General features: G+C 42.1%; 1 long non-coding RNA gene across 2 annotated transcripts in view; it reads right to left on the reverse strand.

The window, feature by feature from the left end:
- The window catches only part of LOC117151735, a 55,970-nt gene that overhangs the window by 25,721 nt on the left and 10,180 nt on the right, over positions 1 to 20,069 (reverse strand). The window contains exon 1 of one of the 2 annotated variants that reach the window (XR_004461841.1): positions 7,332 to 9,788. The exons of the other annotated variant lie outside the window; for it this stretch is intronic. This is a non-coding gene — a long non-coding RNA (uncharacterized LOC117151735). Of the gene's footprint in view, positions 1 to 7,331; positions 9,789 to 20,069 lie in introns of those variants that run through there. 2 annotated transcript variants of the gene reach the window in all.

The following is a 20,069-nucleotide window of genomic DNA, read 5'->3' on the forward strand; positions in this document are numbered from 1 at the left end:
CTTCGAACTTATCCGCATCGCGTTTTACAATCTAGCTGCGAGTTCTCGGAACGTGGTCCGTCTCTTGTCCATTGTAAATCCATCTGGAAGCCCGGCGTTCATATTTTATTTCCAGTTGTCCTCCGCTAACCCTCCGCCGGGGTTAAACGAGGTGAACGTGTCGCCGTGCCACCGCGTAATGGAAATTGAGAGCAAGAGTTAATGACCGTTAACGCGAAGCAAAATGGAGGTTGTATCGACGTTTTCTTTTTCTTTTTTTTTTTTCGCCACGAAGCGTAACCTCGAGTCGAAAGCGTTGGATATCTATCTGAATCGATAGAAAGCGTAAGACTTTGCGATTATTTATGGTGTTTTCACATAGATGTTTGATATTGCCTTCTCCAGGCTAAATGCTGACGACCTTACGATACGTAATGGTACAGGTCTGATAAAGAGTTTGCTATAAGAGAAGAGAGTGTAATTTACCTATATGTGAAACATAAAATTTTGCGAATTTTTAAATTATTAAAATAAGACTTGATCGAATATCTCACTCTAATGTAATTCTTTCTCTGATATAGATATGTGCTTTACAGAGTTAAAACGCGAATGTTTTCGTTCTTCGGAATGTGAAAGGTAAGTGATTTTAATTTTTTACGAAAGTGAAAACTTTCCGTGCAAGGAACTTTCTGTAGATAAAAAGCTAAAATGAATTTCATATAAAAAGGAATTATAAGCAGGCGTACGCTGCGGACAGAAAGTTTAGAGGTAATACGACGCTTAAAAGGATGGACCGCAAAAGATACGCACAGTACTTCTGCTTTCAATAGTAAATTGTAATTTATCGATCGTTCTACGTGCCATGCAATTAAATTAGCAGAATGTAGGGAAATTGTTTCTTCGGGTATTAAAATTGTAGAAATGAAAAATCATCGAGAATACGTTAGGATATATTACGAATATTCCTTTTGTGCATGAGATTCAGTTTACCGAAGTAGTATCGAATATCATAAAGATACTAGAATATATATTATTCAGTGGATGTTGAATTAAAGATTGTATTAATAACATAGTAATGTTAAATGTATCGACCAATTTTGATACCAGAACGGTACCTGCCTTTAAGCAGTTCATTTAGTTCAGAATCCTTGAAAGTTGTAGAAATTTTAAACTGACCACTTGCCGGATTTAAACCTCATCAAATATTCGTGAAGTGAATTAGAGCATCGAGCGCGGAGACTCGATGTATTCAAATAAGGGCCAATTATTTCCATTTATTTTAAAAAAATAAATATAATCGTATTCCAAATGACCTGATTAATCGATCGATCGAGTCTGTATATTTCATACTATATTACTATTCTTTATACAAGGAGCATAGTATCTCGGGTAAGATGCCGACGCGGTTGTAAATTAATCGAATACACCGATAAGACTGTAAATGAATACGTTAAAATAACGCACAGGATTCAAAAGTGCTGGAAAGAAATTCGACAAGGTGATATATCGAACAGTAACAGAGATTCGATTCGCTCGGTACCATACAGTATTCTTCGACGCGGTATTCGATGAAAGAAGCGACTCGCGTAACGGTTACTAAATCCCTCGATGACTCGTAATATGTTCGACGATGCTGTCACTGTACTTATACGACTGGTAACGCGAACTTCTTTCTCTCTTTTCTCTATTATCTCTTTGTCTCTATTACCTGCTACGTAAATAAATACGAATTCGATATAAAAATGAACGTGAAAACGAGTTTCCATTCGTCGACTAGCAACGAAACCTAACTGAAACGATAGTACTCGACATAATGGGACTTAAACAATTTTCTCGCTAGTCACGGTCGAAAAGGTCTTGCCATTTACTCCTCGTGAAATTAAACACACGTTCTCACACGAGTACGACGAATTAAGATCCATACATGATAATCGTTCGTTCGGTCTTTTGCCCCGTCACTGATTTCATCTCGGGAAGAGCCTTGCATCGCTCGCGAAATAGCTCGCGTGATACACAATCTAAAAGTCCCTTGCTTTCTTTTCTGCTCAATTGCAGAATGTTGCTAACGAGTTGTATTCCTGCGAGGATAGAATCGATACACCGTACAAACTCTGGAAACGTTTTAAACGATAGTTTAGAGATGTTTCGTTACGCGTTAACGAAAACTGAAGAAAAATCTAAAGTCCAAAAACCTCTGACAAACAAACGATGTTGAATGACTCGATATTAAGAGTAGAAGCCGTGTAGATACGGCCGTGTAGATGACGCGTCGTCGATCGTAAATACGAGAAGAAATAGGAAATTTCGGTTCGCATGTCAGAGTTTTACGACCCGAAAGAAATGTTAAATGTTAAAAGCAACAACGTATCGCGTTACACGTTCAAGCACTACTTGAGCGATTTTATTGGAGTTGAATCGTATTCGCGGTTTAATTTGAAGGCAATCTTCCGGGAATAGCCAATTATGTATTCCGTTAATTACCGAAAGTTTCGGCTTAACAATCGATTCAGTTTTTCCTCGATTTAGCTCGTATCCAACGGCGCTTGAAAGTTCAGCGGACTTTTTCACTTCGTTCCCTATAGCATACGCTGCCTCTACCCTTCGCAAATGGGAATCAACACCATACGAAAGTCAGTTTCGAGGGTAGAACGCCTAACCGGGAAAGTCAGCGTTTTCAGCGTCGACGGAAGAGCCCGCCAACAGCGCGGTACTTTGTTAACTTACACGCTGCCTAAGCTCTGCCATCGCTCAGCTATCTGTAGGGACCTTTGGCATGTAATCACATCGTGAACAGCATTGTACGACAAATCGAATCAGATCCAAGAAGGGAGAGGAAGAGCGAAAGAGAGAGAGAATACTTCTTGGCCGGAGAGGGTTGCTCGATGAATGGATAGAAGAGGAGGAATGAGAGTGGGATGAAAAAGACGCACCGATAGAACAGAGAGAGATATTCGGAACAGACAGAGTCAGCTCTGCTTCTTGTATCTATACCGATAGATCAAGCTTTCTGAATGAAAAATGTAATAAAATGGATCACGGCTACGGACTAATTATAGTACCTGGATGCATAGATATAAAATGTCCTCCTTTTTTGTTTGTTTCTCTTTAAGTGAAATTTTACACATGTAAATTCTATATCAGAAAAAACGATAAAACGATGTCGTGAAAAATATGACGAGGGGATCGTGGGTAAATGGGTAAATGTGTGTGGCAAATGCAATGGTGGAACGTTCGAGTGATTATTAAGTTTTCGAGAAAGAATATCTCATATTCTTTATTTATAGAATGACCCGAGGAATCGATTCATGCGGAAGAACTCGTACAATTCCCTTTAAAAAGGAAATTTAATTGCACTTGTGAAAAAGGGTCGCTTCACAAATTGACAAAGTTCGTTAATCATTCTGTTAATGTATATTCGTAATACAGCTCGCATACATATGTGTCATGCGGGCTGCGAATCGCGATACCAGCGAAGTGAGGAAAATATTCTAGCACGAGATAAATTAAAATGTCAGAATAACTTTCGCGATATTTGTTTCTCAAAAAGCGAGCATTTGAAAGTTGATCTAATTCGCGCGTACTTTGCTTGATGGGGATATCTCCGTGATGCATATGGCTATAAACCGCCACTATGTCAGTTTCTGTACACAATGCAATGTTACAGGGTGTTTACTATCAGGATTGTCGCACGTATTACTGGTATTAACTATCAGTTTCTACCGAACCAGCGAAATAACACGTTATAGCAACGAAGAGTACCTACACAGATATGCATCTTACATTGGAAACGTGTAGTGGAAATGCATCTGCTGCAACGAGTTATTATCTTATCGTGAACAATATCCTAATCCCTTCCATCCTAAGAGAAGGCTCTCAATGGATACGATTCTTTTCAGTTGCTGCACGAAAGTCGTTACACGAATCAAGGAATTCGTGATTCGACATTTTCTGCGTAATATTAGAACTATACCGCGGGCAGCACAATCTCGCAGAACCTAAAAGTTTCTGATTTTTATCTTTTCCTTCGATACCAATCAAATACGATTCATTTACGTACAGTTTATTGTCACCCGTTACGTTTATTATTTTAACTCTGACATCTTGAGAACCAGCCGATAGATATGTATCGACAGTGAACAAACTTTGATACTACGTTATGCCTAGGAACAGTCACGATAATAAAATTTGCTTTGTAATCAAATTTATTACATCGGGTATCGATCAGAAGGACACGCGAACTCGATCGGCTTTGAAATATCTTTTTTGAAAAACGAAGCTGCGCAATATAGAATGTCATTCTGCCGTTTCAACTTATTTTCAGCCGTAGAATCTCTCTCGTTCCATTGTGGTTCACGATGAGCTTCTCGGTCTGAAAGCTCCGAAAATATTCATCTAATTGTTTATCAAATAAAAATTATTAATCAAATACCAAAATTATTTATCAAATAAATCTATAAATTACAAGTAAGAAAATATAAGAAGATAACTTCTTATAAAGAATGCAGCACGTTTCTATTAGAGGTAAGAATAAGATCTATAATAAGCGAGCCTAACGCAAACCCATTAATAGAAAATAAGAAAATGGCAAATAAGTAGAATCACTGTCTATTTCTGAGATGGCGAAGAATACGTTTATTCGTTTTTATCGGAACGCAACGTTGCTATACAACGTATGTATGTATGTGGAACCGTTACGAAAAGTCGAGATATATAGTAAGAGTTTATTTTATGGTTCCTTTTAACAGAAACCTAAAATACCTTCAAATATTAGAAGCGTTATTTCCCAAGCATATTCAGATTCTTATATATATCGCTTCGATCTTAATGTTCTACGCACTTACGCGCTATCGCTCAAGGGTATATTACGGATATTTGTTTATCGCACGATTTACAAAAATTCACCTTTGCTAAGAATTCACCAAAATATCGAAATACATAGGTGCGATAGTGTATGTACACGTCCTGATATACATCCAGAGACTGTGGAATCGGAATACGTGCATACATTGAAACACCTCCATGGGGGTCTTTATCGCTGTAATTCGTTTAAAAGGAACTACACGGGCGGGCCGTGAATGCCCTCTTAAGTCATGCTACGCGAGCGAATGTGGTTACCTGTGCGCGTCTGTACGATACTCACACGCCGCCGAGTATAATTGTACGTCTCACGAGCGTTTCGTGACGCGGTTAAATACATTTTTCGGGCCGGATGATCGATGAAGCCCGATAAGCGTGTTCAATTAGCGTAGCGCCTTTGTACACGAGGGCGACTCACCGAATTTATTTATCACGATGATGCACCGTCGATCGGAACAGTTACACGAATGTTTGATATGTCTGTTTAGCGATTATCCACCGCATTGTCCCTTATTCTTTTCTTCTTTCCTTTCCCATCCTCAATCGTCTCATTGTTCCTTCGTGGACCGACGAAACCGAACGCACTAACGATCGAGCAACTACCCCGATTAAATTTACACACGTGACGTTACACGCGTGACGCGTCGACGATCAGCCTTCAAAGTCGTAAATTCGATTCGGTGGACGTGTAACTTACAGTTGGACGATTTTTATTTGACTCGTCCGCCGTTGGATTTCATTTGCTCTCTTTCTAGTCAACGGATCGCAACGGAAGTTGCCGCGGTCGACGAAGGAAAACTTTCCTCGAATTTTCCCCTCGAAAATAAATATTCGGCTGCCCGACTGATTTATTCCGTTGCAGAATGCGTACGGACTTGCAACGAAAACAGGCCGGCGTTAACCCACTTTCCCGAGTTTCTGGCCAGCTCTATCGAAGTAAAACGAAAATTCCCTGTCTCCTGTGTAACGCTCGTTATCTATGAAAAAAGAAATTTGACGAGATTCGCGTAAACACCTTACGAATTTGATCGATCGGTTACCTGTGTACAAAGTTTTTGAATATTTCCCACTTATTATATCGTTGTATATTATATTCAGCGGATAATTTTTGACCATAGACAGTTATACTTTTGAATCGTAACGCGATGTTTCGATACATCTACGCGTATAAATAGCCAGATTTAATTGGATAAAACGATGTTCGTTTAAGGAGAACTGTATCGACATCGCTCCGTCTGCTCCATCTGAACATATAGCCTTAAATCGTTTGTCAAGCATTTTAAACGTTTCCTTATAGATGTTGGAATCGCCGCGGCCGTTAGAACGTTGTTCAACGACAGTTACGAGACTTTTTTTCGAAAACCCGGATTGAATTGTCTTGGGCCATCGAGCCGCAAATAGCGCCTGATCAGTCGTTAATCGCTATAGACAGCGGGTATTATTAACCGTGATCGGTAATCGGTGCGTTGGCGCGACCTGTATCGCGAAGGCAACGGCTCGTGAAGTTAGACATGCTTCGGTAGCAGGTAAACGCATATACCGCCAATGTTCCCTCGATTCTCGTCGTTGTTTCTTCGTGTTCGGGAGATATTTATGTATATCTATCCAGGATGGACGAAGACGGAGGATTGGAAGCTCGATTTCCGTTGCTGATGCGTTAAATTACAGTTTAAACTGCGAAACAGCTGATGGCGAGGCTGCCGATATTCGAGGCTTCGAGATGAAATTCGTGACCTCCCTTTCTCCCCATTCAGCGCACATAGTTTTTCAGTCGATTCGTTTGACGAAGCGCGGGCAACAGTGGCAGATGCTCGGAAGTATTTCACGTTTAACTCGATTCATTTTTCTTCCCTCTCTTCCAGCGAAACTTGCGCCGCGAAACGTTTATTTTAATTATTGTTCCAAACGAAGGAACTTTTCGAATTATTGTTCTGGAATTGTTGCTCCTCCCTGCCATTCGCTTTTTTACGGCCAAACTGGACATCGAGTAAATCGTTTCTGTTCCAAGCGTTGCTCTTCTAGGTTTACCTAGCAGATTTCACCGCGCTCGAACGGTCACGAATTTTTTTTTCCACCGTACCTACACGCCGTGTCATACCTTTTGATACGGTGAAACGAGAATCGTGAATTAAGAGAGTTTCTCGCCGCACGAAGTTTTGCTCGTTTGCGGACAGATACCTATCTCGATTTAATATCGCGTGTTTACATCTGAATATTCATGTTTCGCGCGAGATTAAATTTCAACGAATTGAAACGTATAATTTTGTCGATTTTCAGATCGTCGGATAGTAAGCGCGAAACGTACACGTACATAGTTTTTATAGAAGAATCTGTGGATATTTTTAGAAACAACGCAGAGGTGTCTCGTTTAAACGAAAAGTATTAAAACCGGCAGGATCGTACAACTACAAACAAACATCTTTGCCGGTAACCGCAGAGAAGCATTGCTTCCGTATTAATCCACTACTTTGATCATAAAATTTACATTCACGTACCTCGAGCTTCTTCCGTATGCGCCACGCCATCGTGAAATTTCCCTTCCTCTTCGTCCTGGCTGGCCCCGAATCCACCAGATCCGACACATCTTACAACCCTTTTCCTTACTTAAATCCAAATAAAGGTTGAGATTCTTGAGTCTTCTCTTCCCTGTCCTCCCCTCGCGATCCAACGTAGGCGGCGCGGCGTTTTACGAACCCCTCCGGATCAGAACTACATTCCTGTCTCTGTTCGTCGCATTTGCTTTATAGCCCTTTTCTTCTTCCTCCTCTGTTCTTCCTTGCTCTTCCTCACTCTCGCTCTCTCTCTCTCTCTCTCGCTTTATCCCTCTCCTCGTCTTACACCACTGCCCACCTTCTTCCGCCGTTCCAACTTCTCTCCCTTTCTCACTTACCCACTTTCTCTCTTTCTTTCTTTACGCTAACCTTCTCCCGGTCTATCCATCTTTCTTCGACTTTCGACCGGCTTTCATCCTTTTCCGTCTTTCTCCATCTTTCCATCCCTGTCCCGCTACCGCTTGCTCGCTCTCCGGTAACGAGAGGAGAAACACCCTCGCTACTTTTAATCGACCCGCGCTTTCTTCTGCTTATACATACCTAGCCAACCCAGCCCCCACCCCATACTCATCTCCATTCTCCTCGTTCCACCTTCGAGCACTCCCAACCCCCTCGCTTCTTACGTCTCATCTTTACCACCAACATCGTATATAAGTACCTAAGGGCGTTGTCTTTGGTCTTTCGCGTATTTTGCGCTCCGCTCACTACGAAATACGCGAGGGTAGTTCCAGGATTAAATGCGAAATGAAGGCCGCCGGGAAAGACGTTGAGACGTTTTCGAAGGACGGATGCTCGACTTTACCGTCCTCGTTCTTGTCCATAGAGTCCACTCTTTTTCCCCGAGCTTCTGCATAATTTGTATAGGAGAAAAAATAAACGACGAAGCAGGACATCGATGATCGTAAATTTTCGTCGATACTTTAATAGATAGACGTCTGACTATGGTACAGAGTATCGAAATTAGAGACAGCAACCGATAACGTCGATATTCTTTTGCAAGCAAATAGTACGAATTATCCGGTCTGAACGTTATTCCTTCCGAGTCACGCGATTTTCTATCCAGCAACGTATAGCTTTCGAACAGAACAGTCAGAACTTGCAGCCGGCACAGAACGAGTAAAATTACAGTAGCGATCGAAGCAATGAAAATTTCTAACCAGCGAGTCCGCCGAACGACTTTCAATCCCGACGATCCGCCTCGATCCGTATACGCGAACCTAACGCGGAGGACAATGAAACGCTTTGTTCCCTGACTGTGCAGACGAAGAGGCGCAAACTCCTTTCTTACGTTCCGCTTCTGCCGGTATCCAAGAAAACACGACGATTCCAATAAACAAAGATCGAGTGCAGGTGCAGGATGGCAGATGCAAGCATCTCGACGCGTATGTAGAGATAGTTTCGCGGTTTATGGCCGATTACCATGGCGGTCGTAACGTCTCGTATGTACATAGATACGTATGCACGTAAACTACATACACATCTATATGTATACATACACACATATATACACATGTAAGGCGAATGTACGATGCATACTGGAATAGAACCGCGGATCTCCGTGTATCCGTACATCGTGCAACTCGCGACTTGCGTGCGTGTGCGTCCGTTTCTCGTGCGGCCCTCCTGTACGAGAGTCGGTAGAGATACATCACCTTGCACACAGGCCGTACACTTCAAATACACTGCGAGTCAGTCAGTTAACTCCGAGTCAGACCTTTCACTTCGTGGTCCAGAGAGCACGGCATGGTGCACGATGGTTCCCACAAGTGGGAGCCTTCGCTGTCCGATGCTACAGTTTGTTCCTTGTTTCCAAGGAGCATGGGGAGATGGGAATCGGCCAGGAGTCCATGGACATCCATGGTCCCTGATCGGTGGACTTACGGTTCTTTCTTTCTTTTCTTTTTCCTTTCTTTCTTTTTCTTCACATAGACATTCGCACGACCGCTCAATCGTGAATCACAGCGAGACAGTTTAAAGTAATATTTTCTTATTAACAACGGGAAATTTCTCATCGTTTAAGCAACGTTTCAAATGACCCGACACAGGGTGTTCTAAAAAATTGCTCCCTTCAAATCGTATTTTAATTGTAAGCGTGTTAGTTGCGGTTAAAATTCGACGTATTCACGTGCGATTAGCGCTTAACCGTAGCGAATTTTTCTGCTAGCTTCCTTATTTTCTCCTTTCCAAGAAGCAGACTCGACGTTACGTTTCTGCTAACTGGAATGTCGATAGTCGAACACGTTATATGGGTCGAGATACGTTCCTAGTATCGACGTACATCGATTTCTTATGCACACGCTGTTATTTATCGATACGTAACGAGCTTGTGGAATGTAACTTCCAAAATGCTATTTGCACGAATAAAAATCGTACGACGATTGGCTGTATGAAACGAACGAAAGAAGCGCATTCCGATCGATTATTAGTTTCGTAATTCAGTCCATGAGTAAAAATACGATTGCCTTTCGTTGCGTACTGCGCGGGCGAATATTTTAATGGAATTTAATATTTCGATTGTTCGTCGGTGTTCCCGATGTAATTATCGAATAAACGGAATAAAGGCGTTTCTTCTACTTTGTTTTTATATCCAATCAAGCAGGAGTACGCCAATGCATGTTTATACCGAAGATAGATTTTATTGTTGCGTTTGTGGTTATTTCGATATTCCTTCCACTAGTGGTTACGTGTAATAAACGATAATTAAGAAAAAAAAAGAATCGTTTGAAGTTATTACCTTTGATGAAAAATTCCAGCGTCGATTATACGATGGAATGTATTAGACATAGTAAGGAAGAATAATTATTGCCCTGTTCTTCGATGAACTCGCCCACTCACAACAAACATTTTCGCCGACTAATTAGTAAAATTAAATCACCTTGTCAATTTTTAATCTAGGAAGCTGGCAATAAAACGCGATATTTATCTTTCAGACACGAAAGTCCGTATTTCCTTGGTTGATTTACTAAAACCAATATCTTGACGTAGAATACGTTTCCATTTACATTGTAACGTATTACGTAATGTTTCGTAGGAAATCGACTTAATAGACTTTCAAAAGAAAACGAAAATCGTGTGCTTTCTTACATCGTTCTTTACGAGCTGCACGGATATCCCAATGAAAGTATCCGTTTCTATGGACTTTGGCGAGGCACTTTTTCTCTGACGGCAAACGAAGGCGTGAAAATTCTGATCAAAATCCGACGAACGTCCGTGTCAAAGAAGAATCAAGAATGGAGGACGACGACCGCGTCATCGGTCCGGTAAAGAACAAACATCCACCGATACTTTATACTTACACGACTTTATGAGCAATCAGCTGGTGCTGCCCAGCGTAAATTGTTTGTTCCTCAAACCCATTTAGCTCCATTCCGTGAAATTCTACTCGAATAATCACAGCTTCAGTGCCTACCAATTACGTTTTTGCGAGCAACGCCGTATACGCGTTGTTGCTCGTTTCAAAGAAGCCTATGCTCCGGATGTGAATACAATACTGTTCGTGCTCCAATTCGTCGAAGCTCGCTGCCTAACGTTCCGTGGCTGTACGTATGGTATCTTAGACGTTCGCTCCTCTCCGAATGACTCGACGTTATCTGGTCGGTATGTTATTGGTACACCGTGTATCGTTGTAGTTTCATCATCTACCGAAGAAGCATGTACTAAGAAATCGTTCTTTCGGACAGTCAGAATGTCTTTTGCACATAATCATCGATGCGGACTCTATATCAATCGGAGATAAATTATAATCCTACGGAACGATCCAGTGTGTTGCACGTTTCAAGTTTGAAAAGTAATTTTCGGTTAGCAGTTTTAAGGCTTATCTCGTACCTATTATGATTGTATCGCGTCTTAATTTAAACGCTGTTTCGACACTGAACAATACCAGACTACAGAGCAAAGTAACAAATATAACAATTGTGCAAGTATCTACTGTATTTCATTACTCGGATTGATACTGATATTATCAAGTATCAAAGATATCGGTAAATTTGATTTCTGAAAAATATGAAAAAATTGAATGTACGGCAGGTAGAATAAGCGAATAACGACGAAATACAAGAGCAAAGTATAATAGATCGATAAATGCGATTCGGATAAAAATATATCGAGTTAACTTTCTAGAAGGGAGAAGTCGTTTTATGAATGTAACCTTGCGAGAACAAATTCAGTGCAAAAAAGATTCAGAATTACAGGGCTTCGAACATTTTTGCTCTAATGTTTCCACCATGTAGCTAATAACAACGTCGATAATCACCGACAATAATAATCACGCTCTCGGCACTTTCGTACACGCGCTTCAGTAAATCATTATATCATCGAATCGCAACGCACTTATCACACACACGACGTACATGCGAAAGGAAAAGCGGCGGTAGAAAAATACCTGTTGGCCAGGGAAATACGTGGCCGAGGAAAAGGGGAAGGTACAAGCTTGGCGAAAGAGTAGGCAGAAGGCAGATGGTGGGGAGGAGGAATGGGGAAGCGAAGAGGTGCCAGAGAGGAGAGAGAGGAGAGTCGAGAAAAGAGGAGCTGTCGCGCATTGAAGTCTCCGAAACGGCAGGGTGCTCTCGCCAAGAGTAACACGAACGAACGAAGTAGAGTTGAAACAGCGTATGTGGGGAGGAGACGATGCCTCTCACGGCGGAGGAGGCATAAGGGGGAAAGAAAAGAGGTGGTACGAAGCAGAGCGGAGCGAAGCAGATCGGAGCAAAGTCGAGGCATCGAGCCATTGACCCGTGGAATGAGGGGGTAAGCTCTGGGTACACCAAGAGTCCGAGTAGGATATAGAACGCTAACACGTACATGATCTGTACGTAAGTGTCCATATAAGATGCATAAATACGTATGTAATGGACATGTACCGGTGTCGAAATTACGGTACGGATAGATCGAGAACGATTAAGAAATACGTGACGGGCGTTGTGTTTGTTCGCTCTCGTAACGCCTGTGTCTGCACCGCCGAACCGTGTATGCTGCTTGATTTAGTTACATTCGCTATGTTGCCTTTGACTCGAGCTCCGATCGGTAAACTGGCACTATTCGACGCGCTCTCGAGAATACGCACCGTCCCACGTGTTACCCATGGCTACGGGCTATTCGCCAAGCTACGCGAAACAATCGAGTTCTTACACAATCCGTGTGAAATTATTCCCAGGCCTTTTAAGTAGCCATCGTATGTCGAAATTGATACGAGATTAATTGTATTTTTACGTATATCTTTTAAACAATTCGAACGGTGATCCGCGTTAAACGTATTTCTAATATACATATATCCTTTATAGTATTGTAGGACAAACTCTTAAAGAATAAATAGCAGCCTTGTTGTCTACGACCGAAGCTAAATTTCATGTCGATCGTTCAACAATACTGTCAACTACGATAACACGTATTTCAACAATAGCCGTTTGTCTGAACAAGGATAAAGCTGTGAACATAAATGAAGCATAAATAATGAAATTTGTACAGGAGGTCGTTCAATCGGGAACTAATTAAAATTACGTTCGAATAAATGAAGTTGTAATCGTAAAAATGGCTATATTGCGATAACAAAAATGTCACCAGTGATATGCAGTCTTAACGAATAGAGATGCGTATTAAATTTTCCGTAGAATTACGAGATGGTGTGAAAATTAACGCCGTTTCGGCGAAAGAAGCTACGCAAGAATGAACTGACAAGAAAGTCGTCGAAATTAAGTTCTCGGTATAGGTATCCTTCCTTGTGTCAGGAAACGAGTAGATCGAGAGCGATTAAGAAAGCCGTGACGGTGCATTGTGTTTTCTTGCTCTCACGAGACCGCGTGTGCTCGGTTTATGCTGTTCGAGCCTACATCGTTCTTGCGGATCGGTGGTTGAGGAAGGCGCACGTGTGCGTTGCACGTGTGTAGACGTACGAACGTGGATGGTGGCGGCGAGGCTGCTGTGGTACCGATCTTCGTGGCCGCCCAGGGTCATGCCCTACCCTCTCGCGCTACACAATAATCTTCTTCCTCGTCGTGTGTGCTCTGGTATCTCTACAGCGCAGACGACTCCATAGTCGCTTCGTTTTTCTCCCCGCGAGCCTCTGCCCTTTCGCAAAGGTCCCGTGATCGGCGTTGCGGCCGTACGCTTGTCCTTCTATCGTTTCTCTTCTTCTCTGCCCTGTCCTTATCTTCCCCACCTGCTCTTTTCCCGCTCGTCTGTCCAATATGTGCAACTCTTTCTGTTTTCTTTTTCTTTTCCCTTTTCTTTTTTTTTTCCTTTTCGGTTACACTCGTTCTCCTTTCTCGAGGGAATGAAACGAATTTATACAAGGAGATGTAATGTTCGCTACCTGAGACGACAAGCTGGTAACGTTCCAATAATTTTTTCACATGCAAATTAGATCGTGTTTGGACAATTTTATTTCTGTTTCATAGGTAAGAAGCTTTACGTAGCAACTTTATGATTCCGGTGATAATGCATGCCAAGATTTGCAACACGGCTTTATAAATAACTTGGCGCATGTTGCGGTCTCTCCTTTTGCAAATCTCGTTCGATCGACATTGCGGCGGCGCACTGGCCCTCTTTTCATCCTTTCCATTTGCTTCGTTTCTTTCTTTTCTCGTCCTTCTTGTTTTACAGCCTTGTCTGCATTTTTTGTCCGCGCGGGCAATTTTGTTCGGCAATTCGAACTGTACGTGAGGACGCAATCAGTGGTAAGACGAGTGGCTCGATTCTCCCAGTACTACATATATCAATGTGTTAATTTTACTTTCGTTCTTTTCTTCCGTTTGTGTTTCGTGTATGTTGATCTAACAACAGCGGTATGTTTCCCTCCGTATCCTGAATATAGACTATAACGTACCTGATTTTACTTATCAGTAACGATCATAGTTGCGTGAGCGTCATCTCGAGCTACGACTTATGTAAATATTTGAACGCCGTGTATACGGCGAACAATAATTGCAATAAATTGTGATCAAATTGATCTTCAATTCTTAATTTACTTTTATTTAAAATGTTATGCCATATTAGGATAATATCTTAATTTGCTTTTGCCTTCTATAAACAAATCGTTTATTTATTATATTTGTAATAGGACGTATTCGACCGTATTTCCGTTAAGAGCGAAATTTCTAATTCTTACTGTAACATCTCACTGGGTTCCTTGAACTATCAAAGTGAATAAACATAAAGTCATTCTTTCACAATGCAGAGTACGCGTGTGTCTGCATATCCGATCGAATGGAACGAGAAAGACGCATTCTTCTACTTCTTGTCGAGTTCTCGTTACAGCGGAGATTCTTTGTTATAATAAGAAGCACGGCTGCTTGTACATAGTACGTCTTTGCTTCATAAATTTTCTTCGTACGATTTTGTTTTGTCCCCCTATAGGAATAGAAATACTTAACAGACGAAACGTTTGAAAACCGTCTACTTACAAATTTTTCTTTACTTTAATAAGTTTGCGACAAGCAAGATACAGCAACAACTACATCTTTCGACATTTTCGTTTTGTATTGTTACAAATATCTTACAACTTTTGTTTATGATATTGCAATACTTAAAAAAATTCTTTGATCTTTATACTCGTGTTAATTTTTCTCCTTTATGTATATTCTATTTTCTGTTCTTCGCTTCTTTCTTCGCGCTTTATCCTCGTCTCGTACTTTACTTACAATGAAATAGCTTGCAGACAGTAACAGTCGGTATTATGACTTACGCTTTCTTCAGCAAGGCACCCCCATTGATCAAGTAGTTCATTAGCAGAATAGTACCGCCTATAACTTACACATTGAAGCTATATCTTTACGTTAAATCTTAACCTTTCGGTATACCTGCGAGTCTATATTACACCAGGATAAATCAACAGGATGAACGAAGAAGGTACGACGAGCATCGTGTAAAAATATGGCTACACTTTATACAGCAACGAGCCTCGTTATGCGGCAATCCCGAATTTCAAATCATACGTACAACGACGCCAAAGTTGGCGAGAAAGTAAGTTAAAAGAAATACGGACGTAGGGACGATCGTTTCACCGGTCGCGTGAAATGGAACGGCGCGCGCGGCTTCCCGAGCAGCAAAAGGGAAGATAGAAAGCCGAGACACCCGTAGGAGCTCGCCGATTAACTCTGAGGTCTCAAACGAAAAGCAGTTAGGTCGTCACGCGTTGCGGTTTTGCAGATTCGCCGGCGTTGTCGCGGAAATTGAGCGGATTCAAGCTTGAACCCATGATGGAACGGAGTTGACAGAGCAAAGGATAGAGTAGAGGATATCGCCGTGACGGAAAAGAAGGGAGAAGGAGAGATGAAGAGAAAGGAGAGGAGAAAGAAGGAAAAATAAGTAAACGGAAAGACAGATAGCTACGGTGAAACAGGGATGGAAGGGAGAGAAAAGAGAGTCGAGGGTGGTAAATGGAGGAGAAAGGAGCAACTCGATGGAGCAAAGGAAGAAAGAAGAGGCAGCAAACGGCAGAAGCTTCAACAACCGTCGGTGAAGCGAAAGGAGACACGACGGGCGCCAGCCCAAGAGACACACAGGTGGGCGTGGCGCCTATCCCTACGCGGCGCACCGGGTCGCCACGATATGAAATTATATACGTTGGCTAAGGGTATATTCGTCTTTGTTCCTTTCCCTTTTCTTTTCCCGCCGTCTCGTTTCGTCGTTCGTCCCGGCAGCTCCCTGCGTCCGCATTTGCTTGCAGTCGTATCCCGGTTGCAGTCGCAAAGCCAAGCAAGAGTGCGGCCGCGAGCACAATACGAATAAATAAGAAAAACCTTGTGCGCGCTTGTTCCGTCACGAGCTGTGGTCGACAGGACGGACGCCGCCGTCTCATCTCGCGGCGGCCAATCAGCCTCGTAATCACTGAGCTCTCTGAACGTTCGTTGTTGCCGGTGACTTAGGCTCTACCTACTGGCTTAACGCGCCGCGCCGCGGCGACGACGACGACGACGGTGGCGGCTCGATGGTCTCTTCTTCCTTTAACTCCTCTGCCATCCTCTCCTCTCCTCTCCTCTCTTCTTTCGTCGTTTATCCTGCACAACTTTACTCCGATCTCCGATCTACCGGGGTTAGCCTGCGTACCTATCTAGTACCTAACTCAGCCTCTTACGTACTCACGTGCCCGTTCGTTACTACTACGTTCGCCGCTGCTACTCACAACCGAGCTTCACCCTCTTTCCCTGTCCAACGAGTAGAGAACGAAAGGAATACTTTATACTTCTCCGCTGTAGCTTCTTCGGCAGACGCGGATCGACACAAGGACCACGAGTTTACAACGATTTCTTTCAACGACTTTATGTTTGAAATTTTAACGGTTTCAATCGAGTATGCGTGCCTTTTAAAAAAATCGAATATCAGTATGATTGTCCAAACTACACTCGTATCCGGTAGAATGAGATAAAAATGCTTGTTCAACACGGATGTAAATTTCTTTTATCCAAACTCCATTTATTCGGACAGAGTAGAATCAAATTAAAAATAGAGGAGCAAACTGTTCCAAAACTCAATTTTTTGATTTTAGTTCCTGATATAAGAGGAAAGACGAATTCGATATCAACGGTATAATTCTAGTGTGTAAACTGACGCTGATGTAACCCGACAAAAGAGAGGACAACTCGGGCAATAAGTCGGCAACTTGTATGTCACGGTTGTCCTTCTCAAAAAACGAGAAACAACTTTCGAGAAAAATGAAAATCCAGTGTTCGAAGGGAGGATCGAGAATCGAGTCAGCAAAAATTGCAGATAATCGAACGATGGAGCTTTTACGATTTTTCAGTAGATCGTATATTCGATGGAATAAAAGTTTAACTTCCTCTGAAAGACGAACGGTTTGTACGTTTAAGAATTACGAAATGTTTCGTCGCATTGTTTATATTTGGTATTTGAAATATTTCAACATTTTTCGCCATTAAAAAGAACTTCATTTATACAGAAACGAATTCCGTAAGGAGCTTCTTGCGTATGTAGATTGTTGATTATTGCGAAAGCTTGCCGTAGAAAGTATTAATTATATAGCCAGCATCGTCACGGTAGACGTAACCATTTCACATCCTTAGTAGCGAGTTTTCATACGAGCAAGCATTGCTTCATGCTTGGTATGCCATACAATCTCGAAGAGGAAGGTGACAATTAAGGCACTGCGCCTTCTGTCTGTCTGTTTCTCTGCTACAAATGTTCAGCGCGTCCCCAATTAGCGGTGTTACCTTTTGAAAGGTGCACCTATTGTACCGTATGCATGTGACACAGGAAGAATACGAGTGTGCACGCTGATAGCAGTGGGTGGGTACGAAGGAACAGGAAAAAAACAATAGACGAAGACGTTCGTTCCAGGTGTAATCTGTATGTGGAGGTAGCCCAACCCTTGCTTTACGAACCGAAGCACACCTGCTAAACAGTTTGAAACACAATCTCGATGCTCGACCGTGTGCGCAAATTTGCAGCTGCATTCAACCGGGTTGGATCTATCTTTTGCTTAGGGAGTCGATAGATGCAAAAAATGTCCTTTCTATCAACCACTTCCATTTGTTTCCGTGTTCGTCTCCTCGGATGACAGATGACATTTTCTATTATCGACTTACGATCGAGTTTCTCATGGAATAGATAATTTATTCTGTTTGCGAAAATACAATAGCGAGATATAGTTCATATTCGACGAATCCAGTGTTACGGAGATTGGTGTCTGCGTAGAACCGCAGATGGACTGATATTGAAATGGAATCACGCCCTCGACAGATCGGACTACGTTCCATCTCCAGGATCTTACACGCTTCAAGATAGCGTACGTATTTCGTGTTACAGCCACCACGATTCTCCTATCCGCTATCGTATATTTCCATCGATCTGTCTTGCGCGTTCTCTACGTTTTTTCTACGTGTCACGATGTACGCACGCGTTTTATCGCGATTTTACGCAATTCGTATAAGCTAACTGTATGCGATATAAAACACTCGACTTTGTAGAGTTACTAAAAGTAGCCGAATACTTTTCTTTCAATGACCAACGTCGGAAGACGAAGGAAATCAATATTCATATTTAATAGCTTAATTAAGTGGCGATTTAGATTCATTCGTTACTATAACAGATAATTGATAATTCGATGATGATGCAGCATTTCGAATAAAAGTTTGTTGCTTCCGAAGGATAAATGGATCGTCACAGCTGATACCTGGTTCAAAAATTCTGTCTTTGCCGTAGAAGAATGGAATAACGTCGTGTCTTTGAGATAGAACCGTATATTTTGTTTCTTCTTTCTTCTTTTACGCGCTTTTATAACTCGTTTGTCAGTTGCGCGATGCCCATGAATATGTTGTTCGTAAATGGACGTTAATGACGTTCATCGGGCACGTACGTACGCGTCCAGTATTTAAGAAGTAAAACTTTTGAAATTTTCGCGAACACGGATGACGTTTGTAATCGAATTTCCATCCAATGTATCGAAATAAATGAAACGTTTATAGGCATTTTCATTCGCCTAATTCCACTTTTCCGATATTTGATAAACTTCTTCTATTTAACGGGTCGATAACTGTTTGCAGAGATTCAACTTTAAGCTTTCATAGTTATTTACATAGACGTATAGCGCGATACTACTTTGGGCGAGTGACTTGTAAATTGCAGGAAGCCTGGCAGTTCCGAGTAATTTAAATCAGAGGATACGTGTATTACCATCGATACCGCGAGATATGCATTCATTTGCGGTGGAAGCTCGTGGTCGCAGCAAATCCTCGTTCAATTTGCGATGTTACAGATGAAGATCTTCTGTTACCCCTCCCTCCGTTGCTACCTTGCCATCCCGCCTATTATCTACAACCTTTCCAATCCTTTGCCTCGCTTCATTCTCCCGACCGCGTGAGAAAACGCATCGAAGGTAATACGTGACGCGTGGTTTCGAATCAGCTCTAGCGCCAAGAATGCAATTCGATCAAGAGTTACAAGGGGGGAGCATTGTCATGGTCGAAGATACAATTTCGAGACTTTTAACTTATTACGTGCCGATCTTTCGTATATCGTAAAAGAAGCTACATCGTATATCTTTATTAAATCGCACGACCAGCGTCACTTACCATCGCATATCTTATTAAACGTCGAAAAACCTACGGAGTTGTCGATGTAAATGAGATAGGTCAGAGTAACAAGTTCCTTCGTATTTTATCCTGAACGGTATTAAACGTTGCTTTTGACCAAATTGGATTCTGTTAAATGATTTTTCTGGTAATCCATTCAAGCATTAACAGTTACAATCGCGTTGTAATCAAACCTATCGATATTAATCACGAGACGTGTAATTTCTCATGGTAACGCTTCTCCGCCTATCACGGTTGATAATTTGCGAAACGATACAGGTATCGTACCAACGAAGCGATAACTTTTTTTCGTCTCTCGTGTACACTTGCTGAACAAGGGGAAAGACGACGATCGAGCCCGATAATAATTTTTATCGTCACCGGCCCGGCTAAATTTGTTTGCTCGGCTGGTTGGTGGATGATGATCGCTGGTAGTGTGATCATCGGGGTAACCGAATGCCGCGTGGAAAGTCCGTGGCAGCTTCGGCGAGAGATGTATGTATAACGTGAGCGTGTATGTCACGGGCAGTCACGACCGCAGACACGGCCTCGTCTTTCTCTCGGCTCTCGGTGCCTCTCTTTCCTTCTCTCGTTCACCGATGCACCAACATTCGAATGTATCTGCCGAGATGGCCAGCTCTGCTCGGGCCTCGCCGGC

This window comes from Bombus impatiens, unplaced genomic scaffold (assembly GCF_000188095.3).
Source record: "Bombus impatiens unplaced genomic scaffold, BIMP_2.2 scf_0389, whole genome shotgun sequence".
NCBI lineage: Eukaryota > Metazoa > Arthropoda > Insecta > Hymenoptera > Apidae > Bombus > Bombus impatiens.